The sequence below is a fragment of the Tenrec ecaudatus genome, chromosome 12 (assembly GCF_050624435.1).
Source record: "Tenrec ecaudatus isolate mTenEca1 chromosome 12, mTenEca1.hap1, whole genome shotgun sequence".
Lineage (NCBI taxonomy): Eukaryota > Metazoa > Chordata > Mammalia > Afrosoricida > Tenrecidae > Tenrec > Tenrec ecaudatus.
The window spans coordinates 56,445,801-56,470,323 of NC_134541.1; the positions used below are offsets into that span (position 1 = coordinate 56,445,801).

A 24,523-nucleotide genomic window follows, 5' to 3' on the forward strand; every position below is an offset into this window, starting at 1 on the left:
AGACACTACTAGTTTTTTGTGGGTTTTTTTTGTTGTTGATGTTATAATGAGAAAACCCTGGGACTGAATTTTTTTAAACATTTTATTGGGGGCTCTTACAGCTCTTGTAACAATCCATACATCAATATGTTGTCATCATTATTTTCTATTGAGCCTTTGTGTTGGCTTCAATCCCCCGCCTCGTGGCCCCTTAATAAATTATTATTATTATTTTCATATCTTATACCAACCGCTGTCTCCCTTCCCCCATGGTTTCTGTTGTTCATCTCCCTGGGAGGGGAGGGGGGAGTAGGAGGGGGCAGGTTATGTGTAGATCATCCCAATTGGTCTCCCCTTCCTCCCCTCCTCTTGGCACTGAATTTTTAAATGGTTTGCCTAAGATCACAACGTAAGCAGCGATTAAAAAAAAAATTAGCATGGGTTTTCCTCATTTCAAACACTGTTTTCATTTGGAAAATGTCTTCAGATGAGATAAACAGCCAGAATAAATTACTAAAAGCCTATCCCAGATTTTCACATAACAGGATAATTAGAGTCCATGGTACACATATAATCGTTTGTCAGTTTGAGGATTAGGAGTACCAGGGTAGAGCCTAGCCTGCCAATCAGATCGTAGACAAGGAGGCCTCTGTGCGGGCATGGCCTTGTCCTGAGAATCCTGGGAAATCCGTACTTCCTCCTTGGAGGCTGGAGACACCTCTCTCTGGCACTCCCTGGGAGGCACTGCAGCTGACAAGTCGCGTGGACCTGCGCTAGTGCCCTGAGCTGGAGAAGCCATGGACCTACCCTGATGCAGCCAGCCCTCCAGCCGGAGAAGCCACACGGAGACCCTGCCAGCGCTGCGATGCTGACAGCGCCCCTGCACCCACACTTCCTTCCGCCCGCCGCACCCACCGCGCAGCGCCAAGGGAAGGTGGCACAGGAGGCTGACGCACGCCATGGGAGACGGGCAGCTTTCGGACTCGATTCCGACACGGTCGCGCCCAGCGACAAGGCCTTGCAGAACAGCGCATCCGCGTGTGCACTGGTCTCCCGCTGTCGAACTATTAAAAGTCTGGACGCAAGCGCGAGAGTTTCTCTGATTCCGATGATGACAACTCTTGTTTGCAAAGGAAAGCGACAGAAATGTTTTAATCCTCCTCCCGAACCAGAGCCGATCCCGTGGGAACTGAGCCGCCAGAAACCGTGTGTTGCTGGAAAAAGATCAACAACCCATGGGGCGCTGTCGACGGGGCAGAATCAAGATGCAGCGGCCGCTGGTCTTGGGAATGGAGGGCACTGGGGTAAGAGCAGGCAGTCTGAGACGTGCAATGCTTGGCTTGCGAAGAAACTGAGGAGGGCATCTGAGGAGCGTGCGAAAGAATCCAACAAAGAGCTAGATGAATGGAAGCGCAGCGCAGAAAAGCAGCAGAAGAAACGGCCGTGAGAGGCAGACAGGGCACGGGGCAGACGTGAATTCTAAAGCCCATAGGAGATCTCCGAGGAAGATTCGCAAGAGAACGTGGCTGATGAAATCTCCTTCCGGTTACAAGAACCAAAGGCTGACCTCATACCCCAATAGTGAAGACCACTGGGAACAAGAAGGCACTGGGCTTCTGATGGAAACTACTGAAGTTGAGCAAACTGGCGGTCTTTTAATAATGATGGCAGTCGGAGAACACCAGGTGGCGTTTTTCTAAATCTCCGCAAAAACACTCCTAGTATCAGCTAAGAACAAGTTAAGAGCATTGTCTACATTGAGAAGCAAAAGGAACATGAAAATCAAAAAGCTGCTCGGGAGAGGAGAACACAGGTGCTGGGGAAGAAGATGAAGCTAGCGATTAAGTCTAAATTTTCAAGGAGATGATGACACATCACGAGAAACTTTTGCAAGTGATACAAATGAGGCTCTGGCCTTTCTCGACATGGGTACAGAGGAAACCTTTGAGGTAGATCATTCTCATGATATAGACATACTTTAATGAATCTGACAAGTTTAGACATTGGGAAGAACAAGCCTTTTAAAATTAACATTGTAATGAACTGTTCCTAACGAGAATGCTTTGTTGTACTCTGCGCTGATAACCTGGAAGTGAGAGAATTGCTTTCTGTTTCAGATAAAATTGACTGTGACTGATAGAAACAGTTAAAAAGTTCTCATGTCTGACAAATACATTAAAATACATAGGAAAGGATTTGATTGATCATGTGTTAATTATGAATATCACTAGTTGATCATTTTTTTCTAGTCATGCCATCCCACTTGAACGTTTGTTTTCCTGGATTTATCTAACGCTTCGATTTCAAAATACTCCAGTAAGAGGATCTTAATGGGACAGAGGAGCCTTGTCACAGTGGTGAACGTGTGCAGCTGCTATCCAGTAGTTTGGTGGCTCAAAACCCCACATTGGTTCCACGGCAGAAAGGCCTGACCATCTGGTGTCAAGACCAGTCTAGAGAAGTCTTTGTACCCAGCTACGGAGCATCGCCCTGAATAAAAAAATCAGCTCACCCAGCAGCAATGAAAGAAAATTGTGAAGCTATTGTAAATGCATCAAATTTGGTTTTTCTGTATTTTAAAAACAATTAGGCCATTTGATAGTTAAAGACTAAAAATTAGTTGAGATTGCTGGCTTTTTCTATTTGTCAGGAATCAATAAATGTTAGAGCTTATAAAAGAAGTATTAGCTCTTCAACTTGGTTTTGACTTACTTTAATTAATTTGGTCATATAATGAATAATGAGTGTAGTCCAAATCTGTGTATTACCATGGTCATGTAAAACCCATCAGTATCAGTCTGCTTTGGACTGTTTTACCTTATGTTAAGGAAGTAAGGTGTTAACTATTTTCTAATCTGCATGAAGTTCTACACTTTTATTAATGAAAAAAATAAAAGTTTACTTAAGATGTAAAAAAAAAAGACTTTCTACCCACTGGCCTGTGATTGTCCTGCATTCGGCATCATTGCATGTGTTCAGTGAGTCTGACAAGGAAATTTTAGATTGTTATCGGACATATGGGCTAGTATCAGACTTAAGGACTTCGACTGGACTGGTTTGGGATGCTTTCCCAATGTTCAATTCCTCATATATAAAACTCTTTCTAATACACATGTGTGTCCATGGATATGTTTCTCTAATCTGCCCAGATTAACCCAGGGTCCCACTGATGGGAAATAATTTGGCAAGAATTCTTTCAGGATACTTTATTTCTAAATTCTCTTTACTACTTACCCTAGATATAACAGAAAGCTATAGAGGAGTGATTCTGAAATACTTTTTCTTACATACTTACCACTAGCCCCATGACTTTTCAAAAAAAAAATTATGGAACCCTGGTTGACCAACTGAATCAGTAAGTTTAAAAATATCCCACAGGAAAACCTGAAAAGCAAGAAATGTTTGGAAATCTTCCTGGTTGCAAATATGGAAGAGTGGAAGTCCACAATTTCAATATAACATGGCAAAGTGAAGGTGAGCTATCTGCAGAGAACATGAGTAGCCAAGAATCAGAATTCAAAGCCACAGATGTATGATTTGCTGTCTGTGCTCTTTGGATGTTTCTTCTGAAAAAGCAGCACTTATTTTAAGCCATTAACCCAGCATTCTTGCCTTAGAAGACTTTCTGTGGCTAAGGTGTGTCAGGGAATGGCGTCCTGGTGGCCCAGTGGGTTACTCTCTGGGCCACTAACCACAGGTAAGAGATTCAACCTTCCCAGTCATTCAGCAGAAGAAAGAGGAGGGTTTGTTTTTTTCCTCCCATAAAGATTTATCATCTTGAAAAATCCAGAGAAGCACTTTACTTTGTCCTGAAGGCTTGCTATAGGGTGGGATCAACTTGATAGCAGTGGGTGTGGCTTTAGTTTGGTGAATTGTTTCAGGTTGAAATGATTAAACGTATTTTTGACCTAGAAGAATTGGGGGACCCAATTCAGGGCAGAGGTAATCATTTAATCTCATGTTTGTGATTGCATCTTCAATTCATTTCTCTATGCTAAAGCGATGAAGAAATTTGGGCCCTATTTTCCAGACTCCTAATACTAAAAAAGGTTTTAATTTGAGCCCCTAGTCCAGGATAAAGTGTAGTTCAGCTCACTGCTGTCAGGTCGATGCAGGCTCAAAGTGGTCCTAGAGGACAGGGGAAATCTACCCTGGTGGGTTCCCCGGGCTGTAACTGTTTACACGGAGGGGAAAGATCACCTTTCTCCTGAGGAATGGCTGATGGTTTTGAGCTGCTGACCTTGACGTTAGCCTAAGAACAAACAAATCTGTCTTGGAAGAAGTACAGTCAGCGGCAAGGATGACGAGATCTTATCTCCTGTACTTTGGCAATACTGTCAGAAGAGACCCGTCCCTGGAGAAGGACATCATGTTTGGTAAAATCCAGGGGTAGTGGGAAAGAAAGGAAAACCCTTTAACCATACAGATGGACACAGTGGCTGCAACAATGGGCTCAAACATACGAACAATTGTGAGGATGGTGCAGGACCGGGCAGTGTCTTGCTCTCTTGTCCACAGGATCCCTATGAGTCGAACCAACTAGATGGCACCTAACAACAATAACAGCATTAATATAATACATATTTTAAAAATAAATTGATTAGAGTTTATTGAATATATGATTTTCAAATTGGAGTAACATTTCAACTAGGAAACAAAGATGAAAGCATTTCAAAGCCGTTACAAGATGAAAATCCAAAAATTCTAATGAGATAGTTTATCTTCATTGCCATGAAAATAGAGCCATAAAAGTGTTTATATAATATTAATTTATCCTAATAAACAGATTCTAATCTGACCTTGGAGTTTCTGCTCCACAAAATTGACTATACACAGACCATTCTTCAATAGTGTGTCAGGCAACATAATTTTTACTAGTTTACCGGAAGGTAAATTTTCAGGAGCTTGACTCAAAGGTGACTTTTAGGAGACCACTTCTTCAAGGTTTTAAGGTTGAAAAGACTACCTTAGGGCAAATGGCCTTTGTAGGTCACACCAGCTCCATGGATCACAAAGACATGGATTCTAGGAGAACAAAATTATTACTCAGTTCCTCTGTTTGAGCTCCTAACAATTTATTTTTCAATTTTTATATATAATTTTTAAGTTATTATCAATGTTTACAGCAAAAACACACACCAGTTCAAGAAAGTTTCTACATGTATTATTAGAGACATGGATTACTTTCTTCAAATTGTGTATCTATTCTTGCTTGCTTTTTCATAGTTGTTCCTGTCCCATGAACAAGCCCTAAAGTTCAAACGTAATACTTTCAGTGCTGTTCTCATTTTGATCCCACAGAGAGAGAGCGCTTAAAAAGCATAATGCGCAAGGCAGACATCCGTTACTAGTCAAGCTTCAGTACTGTTGGCTCTGGGAAGATTTCAATGAGTATTTTGGTTTAAGGTTTAAAGATTATCTCAGGACAATAGTTTTGGGTAGTCATCCAGAAATCATGGCTCCAGAAATTCTGGATTCCATGGGAAATTGAAGTTATGTTCTGAATCTCCCTTCTATTCATCGGGATCCTTACCTAGAATCTGTGATCCAAATGCTTAATAATGGTAGCTCGATATATGATGCAGCTCTTCTGATTGCTTGTTAGAGGAAGCAGCTGTTCATAAAGGTAATTAGCAAAATATTCCATTTCCTCCTCCTATGCTTGATTTTCCTTCCTCTGTTGCCCCCAACGACTAAAGACCATTAGCTGTGCTTTGAAGAACCCAGAAACTGCAATGAACTAGGAGGTTGATCAGAAGAATGAGGCATGTTACTAGGCCAATTAGTATACTATGGCATCCAAAACAGAAACCATGACCCTATACCTTCAAGCCAAGGAACCAAATCCCATGAGGTGATTGGTTGCATACAAGCACGCTCAGCAGCCACTCTGTTATGCTGGTGTTGTAATATGTCCGTCACATAACTTTTGCCAATTTGCTTTTTGCAAATATACAATCTATTGACACCGATTACAGTAATTGGATATGCAGCCCCAACTTTAATCAATGACATTTTCTTACCCCACCCACCCTACAGCCCTGGATCTTATTTCACTACTGTAATAAAAAATTAAGTGCTCTATAACCAATAAAGCTTCCCGTTCCCTCTCTCCCACTCAGAGTAACCTTGGTCTCAATATATTTGTCTGTTCTTATCTTTTTATATAAATAAGTTCATATACTTGCCCTTTTATGATTGGCTTATTTCACTCAGCATAATGTCTTCAAACTCAGTCTCCACTGTAACATGTAAGAACACTTTCCCACCACTCCTCTGTCAGTTTGCTATACACTGGTGGCATGCATGCTGCCGTGATACTATGCCACCAAAACAACAACAACTCACTGCCATAGAGTCAATGCTGACTTATGACCCCCTGTGGATTTCTGACATTGCAATTGTTTACGGGAGTAGAAAGCCCACTCTTTCTCCCTTGGAGCTGCTGGTGGTTTTGAACTGCTGACCATGCAGATTGCAACCCAATATGTAACCACTAAGCTATGCCACAGGTATTCCAAATATAAGCAGGGTCACTCATGGAGGAGGGGGGTAGGTTTCAATGGAGTAACTTGCCAAAAAAGGCAGACTGTGAAAAAGGACCTGGTGGTGTACTTCGCCAAAGAAATTGGACAGTGAAAACCTAATGTACAGTAGTGAAATATGGTCAGATATATTGGCAGAAAATGAGTCCCTCAGTTTGAGAGGCACTCAAAATATGGCTAGAGAAGAACTCCCCCTTAAAAGAGTCAACCTTATTGCTGTGGATGAAGTAAAGCTTTAGGACTTTCATTTGCAGATGTGGTATGATTCAAATGAGAGGGGAAAGCTGTAACATCCATTACTAATCAGAGTGCATGAAGTATGAATCAAGGGCATTTGGAAGTTGTAAATAAGGAAATAGGATGTTGAAGATGATACCCTAGGGGGTAGTGGGCGGAAGCAGGAGAAACATGAGTTTTACTACTCTCATCTAGGGTCATTATGAGACAGAATTGACTCAATGGCATTGAGTTTGTTTTTTGGAGTGAGCTGAAATGGCCTAACTAGTATTGGCCATTTTCAATAAAACAATCATATGATCTATTCTGCTGGGTGTGAATGGTAAAGGCTGAGTTTCAAGTTGGCTAGGCCACTATTGTCTGGTTTGGTAGCTATGATGAGACCTAATGCGATCCCTCATGATGAGATCTAATAAAACGCAATCATCTCCATGATTGGATCTGCTATGAGTAGCCAATCAGTTGAAGGGCGCTTCCTCAGAGATGTGGCCTGCATCCAATACACACAGGGACATTCTGCTAAGGCTCTTTAGCTTTTTGCTTACTCTGGATCTTGCATCTGACTCTCGCCATCTGACTTCTAGGTCTCAGGATTAGAGCCAGCAGCCTGCTGCCTGACTTGCCAGTCTTGGGCTTATCAGGCCCTGTAGCTACATGAGTCAGGAAAGGCCTCCCGCCTGCCATGTAACACATGGAATCGGGCTTGCCAGCCCAAACAACCTTGGATACACTGTCTGAGGTAAATATCGTTATATAAACACGAGGGAAGGCTATAAAAAAGTATCGTCTCTAGGGTTCTAGTTCATACATGCATAGATCGATTTTCAACAACAAAAGTTTAAACCCATCCCTAGAGACAGGTTCTCTCAGAAAAACATTTGTCCTAGCCTTGTTAGGGCGCCTTAAAAAGATGGTCCAGTCAAAACGGCGGCTTTTGAAAATACAGATGAGATGCTGGGCCAGTGAAACTTAAAATGGAGAGTTCGGCTCAGAGAGTCCGGCAAACGTTTTCCTTGTTTCTCTTTATTCCAAAAGGAGACTCTTGGCAAATTTTTTCAAAAGACCATGGACGATCACAGAGGATTATTAATAAGGAAGACATTTTAAGAAAATAAGCTCATTGGTGAGGAAAAGACCAGGAAATTTCCACTGAGGGATTTGTTTTCTAGTATTACAATGCACCTGCTCATTCTTAGTGGGTAGCGAGTGCTGCCCTATACAAGATTTCATTGGAAATCCTTACCCCACCCATCCTTCCGCCGAGGATCTTGTCCCTTGAGATGGCTTTTTATTTCCAAAACCCAAAGAACATTTCAAAGGAAGATGATGTAAGTCCCTCAAGAATGCCACAATGGCCGTGCTGACACATAAATCCGATAAGGTAGAATTTTTAGTGAAGAATTAAAGATGAAATCCCACCTTCAAACATGTCTAGAATTAGATGGAAGTTGTACCAAGAAACAACAGGTTCACATTTTGACATTTTTGTTTAACAAAGGTTTCTATTACTTTGTAGTAAGAGCCATATATACTGACAGTCATTTGAAATTAGAAAGGAACTGTACCTACTAGTGTCAACTTATGTACAAATTCAATTTAAAGATAGAACTCATCTGAAATCTGGAGGCTGCCTGTGATCCTAAATCGTGAAATAAGGATCATCTGATAGGTCCCAGTTCCAGGAGTGGAGGAGCAGGGACAGATGATTCCGATGCAATTCCTTTATTCGCCCTTCAAGACAGTCAAGCAAGGCACATGTTGCAGTTTCTAATTTGTAAGCAACGAAGCAAGGGTTTCATTGACTTGCCTCAAGTCCACAGCTAATTAGTGATACGTCGAGTTCATTAAACTGTGTGGACAGACCCCAAGCCCAATACTCTTGCCATTTGACTCTAAGGACTTTCAGTTTTTCTTTATTCCTATGACCCATGAGAGAGATTAATGAAATGTTTTATTGGTTTTATATGTCTGGATGCTTAACAAGAAATATGGCAAGAGATAATAAGAAGGTTTCACCAACGCTAAAAGACACTGAGATGTTCCATAAGCAAGACTACCCTATCAATGTCTAGTTATTGTCAACATAATAACACTAACCATATCTCATTATTAGAGGGGTAAGGAAGAGAGAGAAGCTACTCATATTTACCCAGGCTAAGTTTATGGAACACCTAGGTATAACAAGCCAGTTTTTGAAAGGAAAATAAAGAAAGGTTATGGATGAAAGCGATTCACTTCCAAACGCCACAGGTGGCAGTGTTTAGCATTGAGTTCCTACACTCTGAGACCCATAAATGATGACTGCGTCCTGCTAGCTTGGTTGTCCTGCTAGCTGCTATTCTCGATCACCTCATCTGCCCAGTCCTCAGACCCACCCACAAAACACACCTCCCAAAATTATCAGTGTATTTGTGTTTGAACGCCCAACAAGGTGAACTGTGGTTAAAGGAATGGCCCAGCTCTGAGCCCAGCCTGGAGGATTCTAGAGTGAAACACCTTCGAATAAAGAGTAGAGGACCACCCGTTACAGGGAAGTTTCCTCCGTGTTCTCAGAAATAGATGACAGAAGCATGCACATAAACAATCTACAGAGCACTGCAGCACAGGCTGCGGGCTGGCTTGGGCAGAAAACAGACATGGTCGGACTATTTATATACAGATGGCCAATCTCCTTTAGCAACAGACTTCTTCCTTCCTTGGTTAAAGAGCTTGAGTAAAGCAAATATCCAATAGTGGGCCAGAGGGCTTTGTGCAGATTTCTAAGTTTCAGTGTCATCAGGCTAAGTAACTAAGCTCCAAGATCACAAGGTCAGATGTCCCCTCTCACCCTTATAGATAGATACCGGTCTATGAGGAAAACCTCCGCTTTTCCTGGGAAAACAAGGAGGGCTGTGGAAAAGGTGTCCTAGAAAAACCTGTCAGTTATGTGGAGTATAAATTTTCACCAATAAGGAGCTAATCAGATGGGTTGAGAGAGACTGACTGACAGAAAGCGGTGCCTTCACACTCCCTAAGAACCTACTTTGGTCTATAGCAAATGTGACGATGTCTTTTACAAGTCTGCTCACTATTCAGCTTAAAGGACCTTGAACCCTGGAAGAGTCTTGTGTCTGAGCAGTGCCGTCAGCCCAGCCTGCAGGATCACGGACTAGCCCAGCCAAGAAAATGATGATGGTGCCAACACTGTGCTCCACGCCCCCCCTCGCCCCGCCCGCCAGGGAACTACAAGGTAAGTGCACAGCGCTGCTGGGAACCAACAACCTGTATTCTTTGGAATGCTGTTTGCATTGTCTCCAAGAACATTTTGAACACGAGTTAAGGCCCCCCGCCTTCCATGGAGAGGGGTAAGAATCACGACTGTCATTATCAAACAAGGGTCTGGCTTCTAGGAAGAACACGAGCCAAGACTTGTGACTCCTAGTCACTATGTCTGTGCTGTTTTTATAAACAACATATTGTTAAAATTTATCACAGCAGCTAATAGGTGTCAAGAGGATCTACAATAAAAGGAACACATTAGCCAGACTCTGAAGTCTAAACTTAAAATCCCATTGTTCTAATGAAACTCCTTCTCAGATGAGTTTGAAAGGGAAGTGGCCCAACAAAAATCTCTCAAATGACACAAAACTGGCACTATCTTTCCCAGATATCCTTTCCTTCCACGGAAGAGCAAGACTCAATTAAGGCAGTGGAGGGTGCAGCAGTTGGGAAAGATAAGGCAGAGAAGGAAATTCTGACGCAGATGCTCCCAAGAGCCTGCCCTATTTTGTTTTTGTTTCCCTTTCCTTCCTTAATATGGAAACTTTTAGCAGCTGTGTATAACAACTGCAGTTTCCTATTTCAGTTTTGAGAGACATTCTGGAATTCTTGCTGGGGTCTGGGGAATCTGATACCCAGCAAGCTCGATCGATAATGATAATCACCCCAGGAGCATGCTTACAATGCCATTGCCCAGCCCACTGCCTCAGCCCCTGGAGCACACGTACCCTGCATTCCCATTCACTGGTTTGGGAAAGGTCTACGTCTGTCTAGTGATTCTTCTGTGTGCAGGCCCATTTGGGAAACCCTTCGGAGTCTCGCTATCAGGATGATGAAAAAGGCCGGCCGGCCCTGTGTTGGTGCAACACTGTCCTGCTGCTGGGCCTCAGATGCTGCTGGATTTCCTCTGATGTTCTTAAAAATTATTAGCTACAAAATGCTTCCAGATCTTTAAATGAAAGGAACTAATAACATAAAACGTAGAATTAAAAACATGTATGCCATAAGAGATGTTGAGATGTTAATCCACCAACTTTGATTAAATGAGTCTGCTTTATTTTTACTGATTTTCCTAACAGCTTTTGTTCCCTAAGCCAAGTAAGAATCTATGAAAGCCCACTTCTAAAGACGTCCATCCAACCCATACCTAGAGACCAAGGTCTTTCAGAGCAAACTCTCTTTTTCTTGTGGATACAGAACCTCTCTGAAGAGCAAAGTAGGCATGTTGGCTTGTAAGTAGGATGCCAGGATATAAAAAATACCCCAAACCAAACTCATTGCTGTCAGGTTGAGTCGGGTTCCTAACACGTTTACAAGGCAGAGAAGAGCTACTCCCCAGGATGCCCAAGGCATCTTTCGGGAAGGAGAAAGCCACATCTGTCTCCTGCGGGGCACCTGGGACATTTGACCTCTAGATTAGCAGTGAGGTGCTTGAGCCCTGCGACACCACACCTCCTGTGCTGGGACACTAGGAACTAGTGAGGTGGCTATCTAACGAAGTTTCTTATTCTTTTAATGGGCCCTGGGGCCCATAGTTAACTGCTCAGCTTTAAAGGGAACCTTGGTGTTTTCTATTCTTTAGTAAAGAAGAAGGTGGGTGTGTGGAAATTTCCAAAGGCACCACTGATGAAAAGATTTGGGGCTCTACTCTCCTAATAATGCCTGAGAAGCCTCTGGGGGCCATTCTCTTCTGCCCTGCAGTGTCAGGCGTGGGAGTCTGGGAGCACAGTATTCTTTAAGGGCAGATTCGCCTGAAAAGGAAAAAACAATGGCTGCCTTAAAGCTCCATAAAACAATTAAATGGATTTTGGAATATTCTCATTACTATAAACCAAGAAGGAAATGAAGTTCTTTTAGGAAATGTTTTTATTTCATGTCAAAATGTACTGCTTGCCCAGAGCGCGTTCCTGTGACTCTGGCCTGAGCGTTATTTTTAGCCTTCAAGCATTCCGTCCAATTTGTCTCCTGCTCCACAAGACAGTCTCCCTGACCACAAGTCTAACAGAGTGGCTGGTGTCCGCATGGGGGCTTCTCTGGCCTACTGGGGCTCAAGCCTAAATCTAAAGTGGCATGTGGGTTTTCCGATGATGAAGGCTCTCTGAATGCTTATTCTTCAATCAGTTCTATAATGAACTGTGAGAGAAAGAGTCGGGGGAGGGGAACACACATCCATGATGTTTTCCAGAACCACTTACTCAAATAGACAACACAGGATTTTGAGTGACTCGATCAAATACAGATTCTGATGCAAACATAACCAACTGAAACCCTGGTTACACTTGGCACTGTCAAAGCTCCGCTCAACTAAATGGTTACTTGATTGATCACAAAAGACCCAACCAAATATCATGAAACTTCAAATAATCTAGCCATGGAGCCGATTATTTTGAGTTTTAGGCTTACAGGAACATCTATATAAATTCATAGCACATACGCCCCATGGAGAGCTCTTCAAGGGCCACCTTGCGTGGGCATTCGGGGTACGACCTGGCTAGCCTTCATGGTGCTAGCAGGCAACCCCCTGGTGAAATGCTATTCACTTGATTCTACTGTCTCCAAAACAGACCCTTTCAAGAGTTCTTGATCACAAATCTTTGACTAATCAAGTCAGACAACATGTCCTGTGGGTCTTAAACGATTGACTATTCTAATACAGAGGTGAGTTAAGTCCCAGACCTGAAGGGTAAGGGCTACGGTCTTTAGGCTCTCACCAGTCCCTATCCAACCAGTAAGCCTGAGTGTATGTACATTTTCCTCCCACTTCATCTTGGACCTTCTGAGGTGATCCTCTTCAGAGCAGCTGGTCGTGGGAGCCGGGCACCATCTAACTCTTCTGGCCTCAGGGTGTGGGAGGTTACTTGATGTTTGTATGGTCCGTTAATCCAGAAGACTAATTGCTTCCATGTCTTCCTGCTTTCCTATCAAGATAAAACTAAAACAAAAAACCCACTGCCATCAAGTTGATTCTCCTGATAGGGACCCTAGAGAACTACCCTTGTGGGGTTCCATAAATCTTTACAGGAGCAGAAAATCAGCTAAGAAGAAATTGTCCTGAGTAATTATAGTCTGAGCATTTGTAACCCGCTAACTTTCTTAATAAACCCCATGATTGTATTGTTTGTTGAGTCCTGTATGGCTACTGCAATGAATTACTAACCCAGCTGAGAATCAGAGAGCGCCTTTGAGGTGGAGGGTGCATAAAGGTCTGACCTCCCCTCCCACAGCAGCGCCAGCTGGCGTTGGTGGTGGTGCTTTTCTTTCCCCTCGTGTAGCTGGAGGAGGTCAGGTGTGGGGCACCCATGCTATCCCTTTCTATAACCACAAGGAGTGAACTTTATGAAATTTCTTAAAAATCAGTCAGAATGTTTTCGGAGCCAGGGTCAAATGCAGCGTATGACAAATAGCCCCGGCTCTACTACACATGATACAAGTTCACTGAGTGGTGGGGAAGGAAACGCTCCTCACCACCACACGGCTTCCGGACTGAAATTTCGTGCTTGCATGCAGGTGTCACAGAGCTGACCAGCCAGGTTTTCTCAGGATGCTGGTGTTTGGAGGAAATGTTACTGAGCCTTCTCCATTGAGTCAAAAGGAGAGGAAAGTGTTTTCTATACCCAGCTAAACAGTCCAGGTAAACAGCACGCACAGTACACAGAGGAGATGACAAGGGACACAAATAAGCGCTTTAAAGACAGAGGTAAGTGAAGCTGGGTTGTTCTTTGGGAACACATTTTAAGTGTCACCAGACTCAAGCCATGGTATTTTCAATTGCCTCAAACTCCCATGAAAGCTGGAGAATGAATAAAGAAGAAGCACTGGTAAGAAATTGAATATACCATGGACTGACAAAGAAGCCCATCTTGGATTAAGTACTATCAGAATGCTACTTAGCAGTGAGGATGGGGAGGCGTTGTTTCACAACCTTTGGAACTGATATCCAGAGGAGCTAGTTCTTGATAGCGGGCCAGTGAAAAGGGAAAGAGCCCCCATGAGACAAAATGACACAGTGGCTTCAACAATGGGCTCAAACACAGAACTGATTTTGAGGGTGGCACAGAACCATCCAGCGTCCCATTCTGTTGCACATAGGTTCTCTGAGTTGGATTTGACTCGATGGCACTTAACAACTACAAGGACACACAGAGAAAATGTTATCTTTGGAATATAAACGATTTGAGATGAAGGGCTGGGTCTTTATCCCTTAAACCTTAGCGATGAGCCCAGTGATTGGCATATTTAGGGACTCATAAATAGTTTTCTGAATAAATTTCAAGAAAGAAATATTTATTGAGTTATTACTGGGCTGTTTAGGTTTGTTACCAGTTCCAATACTTAACTTTGTCACTCTGGGTACTATTGTGCCTGGTTTTGTTTTCATTTTGAAATGTGGGTATTAATGCTTAGCTCATAAAGTAATAGGGATAATTAAATGAGTTGTATATAAAGGACTTTTCACAATTTCTGGCACATACCAAACACTTGAAAATTACAGTGAGAAAAAAGAATAAAGGGTAACGTGATCAGATTTGTTATTTTGGAAGATAAAAGACATTTTTGTGGTGGACGAAAATTCTATCAAGAACACTGTATCATTATAAAGGCACAATGAATGTTACTGTATTTTCTAGTGTCGCTTAGGGCACTTTCTGACAATGATATCAGAGCAGTATAGTTAACAGAAACTCACAACCAAAATTTTCCAAGGAGATGGGATTAAAATCCAGATTTTCTCACTCACATCCCAATGTCTTTACCATTAGAAAGTACTTTCCCTACCAAAGTCAATCCCTTGTTACCAATTTTGGAATACATATTTGGCCTTACCTTCCACAGAGGAGCCATAATGGCATAGTGGTTCCATGTTAACCTGAGATCCACAAGACCAGCAGCAGTTCAAAATCTCCAGCAGCAACTCAGGATAAAGATGGAGGCTTTCTACTCCCATAAACAGTTACAGCCTCAGGGCAGCTCACAGAGAGGTCTAACCCATCCAGAGGGTCACTACACTCATCGACTCCATAGCAGTGAGTCTGGAATTTTGTTGGGGCTTTTTATTAGGGGGGAGAGGGAAGAGGAGTAATCTTCAGCAAATGGAAGGTTTTCAAGATAAAGAATAAACACTCATGGCCTCGTGTCTCATACAACCTTAGAGGACAGAGTAGAAATGCCCTATGGGCTTCCAAGACTAAACCTTTACAAGAGTAGAAAGCCTCATCTTTCTCCAGAGAAGCAATTGTTGGTTTCAACCTTCTGACCTGGTGGTTAGCGGCCCAATCTGTAACCTTCTGCACCCTCAGAGCTCCAGAAAGGTGTATCTTTGGCAGCACATATACTAAAATCGGAATGATACGGAGCTCCAGAATGCTCTTGCTATGCTTAATGCAACGGTTCTCTTCCTTGAAAATACTTGGTATTTACCAAGCATTGGTAAACGGCAGTTGCTCCAGAACTGGAATGAAAAATCTACATGTATATTTGCACTTAAATGATAATGCGATTTGATAAATGGTAATAAGATGACAGTTTCGCATTAATATTAAGCTCTGCATAACTCATCATTAAATGGCTATTGGTTTTTCTTGTTTGGAGAAAGAAGCAATCTTTATAGTGTTTACCGAGTTATCTTAACGTTGGCTGTTCTTGAATTATGGGCAGCACCCAGTGCAGTACTGTGCATACCTGGCTGACCACCTCACATTAACCATGGTGTAGTCTAAGAAACATAAAACACCCGCTATTGAAGTATTTCCTAAGGAACAGTACAGTCACGTTGAACACAGTAACAGCTCAGCGGTTAAAAGCGCATCCTCCATATTGCCTGAGTCCGGATCACAGCAGTCTGTCTGTACTGCTTACCAGGCATTTGGACTTGCATCTGATCTATCTTCCTGTGCCTCGGCATTCTCATCCCTAAAGTGGGGATATTTATAGCATTTCTCTCACATGTAAGGTGCTTAGTATTGTGTCTGACACACAGGAGACATTTGATCAGAGTTATTTATTACCATCGTATTAAAGAATCCCTTTCTGGGAGCCAAGATTTCAATAGCGAATAAACCCAAAGATGCACTTCTGCAAGCAGCTCACGCAAACTGGCAAAGGGAGCTCAGATGCACGTGTGAAAGACTGGGGACTCTGACAGTGGTCTTGGAGAGTCTGGGATCTAATGATGGATTAAACAACAACAAGTACTTCACCCATTCAATGTTTAGTTCCCTCCAAGGGTTTTCCTCACCATCTGGGTCATCCATTCAAACCCAGTTTGAAATGCATCATAAATTCCCTACCTCACACCTCCCCCACAGCAAGAAGGATTCTGTGGGTGGAAAGCAGCAAGGAGCACAGGATAAAATGCACAAAAGGCAATTCTTTGGGAGACAGAGGGCCCTGCAGAAACAAGGGTTACGAAAACATTTTGATCAGGCAAAAAATGTGCTTGTTCCCATGACAAGTCAAAGAAGAAACAGACTTTTGATTTTTCAAAAGGCAGGAAGGAGACTCACCTCAAAGTACTTTTCTAAGTAGAAATATGAATTTGGGAATCATTTCCCCAACTGGTTGTGAGAAAGTCATTTCGAGTAATAAGGATACAATTCAATTTTCATACCCATTGAAATAACGCCCCCCACGAAGGAGATACTGTCACTGTCATATGCCGTGAGATTTAGCTTTCAGCAACGGAGAGGCTTCGCATGAAAGGAACAAACAAATTTGAAAGTTTATTTAGGGGCTACTTAAGGGCAGATAGGTCCCTGGGAGGGCGGGGGCTGCAAACAGAACGGTGCTCAGCTGCTCACAGAGAAGTTGTAGCTGGAGTGTATCCGGAAGAAAAGCCTTTGAAAACGTCACCCCCTGACCACTGACCAGCCTGTGAACACCGCTCCTCTCTGATGCATGCAGGGTTGCCCGGGCGGCATGAACCTGGCAGCGATGGGATTTTATTGGAAGCTGTCCACGGGGCAAAGCATGAAACGATGAGACTGGAATTAAAGAAAGGAAGCGCAGGTATCTGAAAGAAAAAGTACGAAGCTCGAGGACAACAGAATTGGGTCTCTAAATGCAAAATAATTAGCAATGACAAACCCACCACTAACAAAGAGCAGGTGACATGAGTGACGGAGGATCTGCATGGATGCATATATGCACGCCTCCAAATCGCCTCCTAAGTCTGGGAAAGTGGGGGAGTAAAGCACAATTCCAAGAAGGAAGTCAACATTGGCAGCGATGCTGTAACTCTGAGGCTTTTCCAAGGCCAAGGAGCTTACCCGGTTTTTTACCTTAGGCGCTGTCTTACACTGATTGTACCCCAGCCCTCCCCATGTTTCACGGGGGGCACGCCAATGGAGACTTCCTGGATACCGACTTAGCCCAAGGACATATACCATATACACTCCTGTATAAGCCGAGCTTTTCAGCACATCTTTAATGCAGTTTTTATGGTAAAATTAGGTGTCTCGGCTGATATTCAGGTCGGCTTATACTTGAGTATATGTGGTATATCTCTAGTGGAAGAATATCAGTTTATAGGTTTATGGGGGAAATAGGAGAAGAGAGTATTTATCCAGCAGGCAGAGAGGCCAGAATTAAACAAGGTTTTGTCAAGGTCAGAAATACTAACATTGTTAGGAAATTCAGGCTACCATAAAAATCAGGCCCAGAAACATAAAAGGCAAAATGTTGCTATTTGTCTCATTCGGAGCTTAATGCATTCTGGCAATGCCCTTGTTCTGATGCAACAAAGGAGTCCTTTCTGTCACTTTAACTAATTTGTTAGCAGTTACCCTGAAAGAGAGGAGAAAATTGATCAAACACCGGGGGAGCACCTGCCCTACCAGGGAAGAGCGGGTGAGCTTCAGGTGCCTAACTTCACAGAAAAAGGACACCAGGCTCAAAGAGCACTCACTGAAGCTAACTCTATAAACCCCAAATGCCTCCTAAGAACCTTCTAAGGAATTTCTTCTGGTTTGGGCAATTGTGCTGGTCACTCGTTTTTGTTTCTTTGTGAATAGACTTCTTTCAAAACAGACAATTTCAGTTATTTTTCACTTGCTCTTATGTTTCCGCATTGCATTTGAATTTGCATGTCCACTCTCTCCCTATAAAGCAGCCCCCCTCCCATCCGCAGCAACTGAGGTCTGTGCAGATGGAGGAGGGGTGAACGGCAGTCCGCGTGGTCCGAGAGACAGTATTGCTCTTTGAGGGCGGAGCCTGGTCTCGTTTCAACACTGTGCTCAGTGTGCACAGCACGCCCTCAATACTGACCAGGCCCAGCAGAAGGATCTAGTCTAGATTTTTAGGGAGAAGAGGGCTCAAGGGGAATGTTTCCTGTGTCCTCCCTCTAACATAGTCCTCACAATTTCGTCAGCTCTACATTTTCAAGAACTCCAAGATTAGAAGCCTTAACTATGGCAGGAGTTCAATACCAATTACATGATGCAAATAAAAGTATGGAATATGGAAATGAAGAATCACTTAAAAATTTTTCAAACCTAAAAACCACTCCTTAAAACTACTTTCCATTATCTATGGAATTGAGAAAGTGACGTTTGTATATACAAAGCAGTAAAAAAAATATTAACCAAAGATAAAAAGATTGGTCAGAAACACAGCCAATGTTATTTAAAGTAAAATGTAGTTTTGAATTATGTTTAATTATTGCATATATCTCACAGCATTTGCCAGTTGAACGTTTTTCAGGCAGATTTAAATTCTTTCCACAATATATATTTTCCATCCTAAATTTCCCATCAGTGAAAAAAATCCAGATCTATACACTCAAGGTCAGCCTGCTCCCCAGTACCAGGACAGGCTAAACCTAATAAGATGTAAAGAGAGATGTCGCTGCAAAAGACACCAAATGGCATCATTCACGCCCTAAAAAGCGATGCCAAATGATGCTAGAGGGACTTGGGTCGAATTGCTCTAAGGCCAAAACGAAGGTGTCATCAATGTAGAGATTCAATCCAAGACGCAAAAAAAAGTCTCGTTATGCAATCTATCACCTGGTGTTAGGCGATTTGTTTTCAGGGAGTTGATTCTGACACGGGGTGACCCAGACGTGTCAGGTGTCAGAATAGAACTGTTCCACGGGGTTTTCAAGGGCGTGACCTTTCAGAAGCAGATTGCCAGGAGTCTCTGGGTGAGTTTGAACTTGCAACCTCTTCCTACAAGTCAAGCACTTAACCATGTGCACATCCTGGCACACCAACTGCATACAGCAAAAGCTGTTTCCACGTTCTGCCAACTTTTAACAATATTTCATAGATTTCCTCTTATCAATGCTTCTAAGTAAAGCTCAAACTACTTGGTAGAATTAAGACACATTCGGCCCCTTAAACCCTCTCCTCTCACTCCAAGAAGCAGTAACTAAAGCAGAGAATGGGAGTTGGGGGGGGACGGGGGGGAGGACACTGAAGCAGGTTTTTCTACATTATTTACCAAAAAGAATCCTCCAAGGGCCCTGCTCCACAAACCAAGACACACATGTGCACGCTCTCTCTGCAAACCCCAAACAGTTCTGGGCAGCGCCAAGCACAACGTGGACACTCGACACATATTTAATGACAATAGGAAGCCATATTAAACACAGTACATTTGGTGGCTTCTGAGAAAGTACAGAGTCGATAGTCTTCTGTTGACCGACACAGTAGAGGAGAGAGTACTTCTGGTCTGTGTCTAGCAAAGGAAGAAGGCTCCACTGTGCTCATCGCTGACGATGGAACTACCCCAACACGCCCGAGAAGTCCTTTTAAAGCTCAGGGCAGCTGAAGCTGGCCAAACGGAACCATTCTTTGCCTAGAGGTGGAACATCTAAAGGTAAGTAAAACCTACAGCCAGGTTTTGAGTAACAGAAATCAGACTTCAAAGAGATGCCTTTCCTTAGAGAGAAGGACCAGGTCTATTAGAGGCGAGGGCTGTCCAAATAGTGGTGCCTGGGCTTCCGACATGTCATTAAATGATGCTACGTTTATTTACTCTGACGCAGGCAGGAGTGAAACAAAGAGCGCAAAACCGCTTGGCTTGAGATGTTTGTCTCAAAAATGTCTGTCTCCATATCCTGAGCCATCATTTTAAGTATGTTTTCAGTCCATAGATGGACTAAAATTTCTGCATGGAACTGAAATGGCCTGGAATCAGAGAATCCAGCCCTTTCCCATTCTTAAAATGTAGAACAACTCTGACTGCCGCAGGTCATTCCAGAACACCACCGACAGGCCACAAAATGTTAACAACTGTACAAGGTGGCTTCAAAAACTTTGTGGAAAAATCCAATGATATTTTAATACCATTTTTCTAATCACTTTTTTAAGTACAGCTCATATTTAGGGTCAGCAGAGGAAAATTACTTATTTACTACCTGCTAAATTTTGTTCAATTTTAGCAATAAATTTAGAAAACTGAGGAAAAAACATTTTTAAAAAAGAAAACTGACAGCAGTGAGTCTGCCAGACAAATGTGATAGACAAAAAAAGTCCAGTAGAAAGAGAGACAATAAACTAAACTTATTTCTCCTACTTACTAGAAATAGGGTTTACAATAGAGTAGTCCCAAGTGAAATGGAAAAATATACCTTTTAAAAAATATCTTGTAAATGTCACTTTTCATATATAAGTACAAATAAGAAAAACTCTGATTTTTTAACATTTGTATAAGAAGACTCCTTTAAAGCTTTCATTTGAATATGTAATTCAAACTCAAGTGAATGAAACTAACTAAAAGAAGGAAGAAGTCTAGAGGAATTGAGTTATGATTATGTCATTAACTTGTTACATGATCTTGTTTTTCTTGTGTACTAAATAGGGCTTACTCTCTCAGGAAGAAATAAATGCAGCATATCAAAAGTCTTGAACATCATGTTCTACGATAAGGTTCAGGCTCCCAAATGCTGGTGTTTAGGAGGTCCTCAATTTTCACCATTCAATAGACACAGTATACATTATTCTAAACCACGGTGCCTCAAACTTTCAAGTGAATGCAGGGAACCTGGGAATTGTTGCTGAAGATCCTGATTCGCTGGAGCAGGCAGGGCCGGAACCACATTTCTTAATGTCTAGTGACATGCTCCTCCTGGGAATGATACAGACACGGGTGGTATTGGATGGAAGCACTCTGACATAGGGCCCCATTCATCTTCTGCCAACTACTAGGAGAGGGTGAATGGCTGGGAGATTGAGGTGTAGCTGGTTATTCCCGCTGCTAAGACAAGAAAAATCAACACTGGGCTGATTCAGGTATCTGAGTTGCCTGATTTGGGGAACCTGTAGATCCTACTAAAATGAAGCCGTGAGTCTGTGGGCAGGGAAGTGCCCAAGTCCATCTACCTAATTCCAAAGCAAGTGGGTGAACTCCATCCATGGCAGCTACTTCTCCACCCAAAGCAGGCTCAGCTTGAATCCCAGCTTATGTTGGCCAAGGACAACAGTGCCTTGACGAGCACATTCAGAGATTTTAATTCTTCTATTAGCTCGTGGAGAAAATAACCTAGTCTAGGCCAGCAGACATTCATTTCTAAGCAAGAGAAACTTGTTATGTATAAAGGCAGCAGATTGCTGCTTATGATACTTAATTCATCAATTCACTCACTGATTTATGCAACAAATATTGAAGAAATAATGACTCAACATTGAACGTCACTGAGTACCTGTAGTTCTGCACTCAGTGCTAGAAATAGAGTGAGCAACTCCTACAAACCTTCATTCTGAAATTATGCTAGCAATCATAATATACATAATTAATTGCAAGTGCAATAAATGCTGAGAGAAAAGTTTAGGGACTATGAAAGTATATGACAGGAATCAGAGGAATCTGGGGAATCGGAGAAAACTTCCCTAATGAAATGGCATTTTAGATATAATCTGACTGCTACATAGGATTTGGCCACATCAAGAAATATCCACAGAACAAACCACCAAAAGAGGAGCATGAGTAATACCGCTGGGCAAGTTTGAGAAAATGAAAGATGGCAAAGGGGGCTGGAACTACAGCAAACAAGAGGCAACTGGCAGGGATAAAAGCAGAGAGAAAAATTGTGTTACAAGCTTTGGGCATTATACAAAAAAACAGCAGTTGCTGTGGGGCTGACTTTGACGCATAAGCATCCCATGTGTGTCGGAGGAGAACTGCGCTCCCAGCATTCTCAAAGCTGGCCTCTTAGAACTAGACTGCCAGGCCTTTCCTCTGAGGTGCGCCTGGGTAGACTCAAACTTCCAAGTAGCGACCAAGCGCATTAACCATTTGCACCAGCCAAGGAATCCACTGGTAGCAATGGGAAGCCCCTACAAGTATTTCTAAGAATTTTTCTAGAGCAAAAAAAAAAAGAATAGAAAATTACATGAAAAATACAAACCAATTAACTTTAAGTGTGCAAGAAAATAAATAAACATAAAATATTAAACTGTCTTAACATTGCTCTAAAATAGGACTATGAATAATTCTTATTTTTCAAACTTAACAAAATTTATACTGCCCATAAATTCTTTTTAGATTAAAATAAAAGCCATGTCTAAAACAAAACACCAGAATGGTTCCCTTCTTCCCTTACGTTATGTAAGCTTTCCGTCATTCAATACATGTATTTACTTGATACATCCTCGGTCCCAGACTAAGTCTGCTGTATGTCGTGGGGAACACCCTTTCTTTACGCTCCACCCTCTGCACGCGCAGCGCTGAGACCCAGACGACCAACGCTAACAGCCGTGGCCTCCTAGGCCCATCCACAGCAGGTACAGTTGTCAGCTCATCACATGTCTAGTGAAAAATGCCAGGCAGGCTATTAATGCTGGGCGAAAAGAAAGAAACCGCTAAGAATCTATAATCCAATGCGTTAGCTTTTGATAAGTTTATACTGTGCTTAATAAGAGGAGGTGTGGAAAACCAGCAAGTAAAGATCACCATGGCCGACAATTGAACTGACCGTCTAATGTCTCTTAGTCTGGAAACTCTGAGTTTGGTATCTCAATCTCCTTCACACTGAATTTGTACATGCTCAGAATCAAAATTATGTAACAACTCAATTGTTTCTGAGCTTAAAGACGGCAAGGGATATGAAAGTACCTTCAAAGTAAAGTATTTGAGAATTTCGGCACTGCAGCTTGGAGTTTTCAAAAGATACATAGCTTTGTTACACAACTGACAGAGAAGAGATTCTATTCACCAAAGCATTTCTGAAGGTCAGCACTGTCCTCAGCAGAGTTTGAAAGTACTCCAGATCCAGATATTCAGAGACTTATTACCTAGACTTTAAAGTACAGCATTTACTTAACAGCTCTAAGCTTTCCTGCCCAACATTAATTTTCTCTTCTGACCACTAATTTCCCCCACTTTGTTCTATCTTATCTAGTTTTCTTTAAAAAAAAAATCTTCTCCCTCATTGTCCCAAGCCAAACCTGAGTTATTTCTATATGAAAACTCAGGATATAATAAAGCATCAGATATGGAATTAAACAACCAAACTGAATTTACTAAATGCCACTATGTGTTTCTAAGTTTCCCAATGACACAAATAGTTAAGTATCTAACTACTGCCCAGAGTTTGTGAATCAAATCCCCCTGGAGGCAGTGATTAATAACAACGTGTTTATATATTACCTCCATTACAAATAAAACGGGGAAGTTTAAACCTAAGGAAACATTGGTTTTATTTTCGAAAAGGGGGCATTAAGTCCCAGAGAAAGAGAGCCTCTTATATTCGCCATGGGCACTGATTTCAATAGTTTCTGATAACCTACCAATCACATCTAACTCCAACTTACTTATATTATAATGGCAAATTCAACTTACTCATATAATAATGGAAATTCAGGCCTTCCCAACTATCCACCTCAACTGCTCGTGTGGCTCTGGCTGCATTCTGTGCGTGTCTCAGGGCCCAGGAAAATGGGTGCTTTCGGGCATACAGCAGGAGCTTTGTGGGTAGTAAAGGGAAAGTAAGTAAGTAATCACTGGAAAACGTGGAGCAGCGGTTCTCAACCTGTGGCTCGCAACACCTTTGGGCGTCATATGACCCTTTCACAGGGGTCGCCAGATTCATAAAAGCAGCAAAATTACAGTTATGAAGTAGCAACGAAATAATTTTATAGTTGGGGGTCACACAAGATGAAGAACTGTATTAAAGGGTCACGCATTAGGCAGGTTGAGAACCACTGGGGATCTATCCATTTCTGTTTCTAGTTTATGCCACTGCTTTTTAGGTTGACTGAATCTCTTCACTAGTTTAAGGAGGGAAACGGGCACTTGCATGCAAGTGCACAATCAAGCTGGAGTTAATAGATGGGTGGCCTGTGGGTGGTTACTGAACTTCTCTACTCCTGGACTTAAAATGGGAAGAGATGCAAGTCCTCCCTCAACACAAGAAGACTTTGTTCTAATAATCCGGCACTCTGAGATGCCCACTTTCCCGACACGATTGCTGAAGACAAATGGGTGCATAAGCAAATGTGATGAAGAAAGCTGATGGTGCCCGGCTAACAATCAAAAGATATTGCGTCTGGGGTCTTAAAGTCTTG

General features: G+C 42.3%; 1 protein-coding gene and 1 pseudogene across 3 annotated transcripts in view; one reads left to right on the top strand and one right to left on the bottom strand.

The window, feature by feature from the left end:
• The window catches only part of JAM3 (junctional adhesion molecule 3), a 77,578-nt gene that overhangs the window by 27,170 nt on the left and 25,885 nt on the right, over positions 1-24,523 (bottom strand). The gene's annotated exons all lie outside the window — the stretch shown is intronic.
• LOC142422225 (phosphorylated adapter RNA export protein pseudogene) lies at positions 845-1,961 on the top strand (annotated as a pseudogene).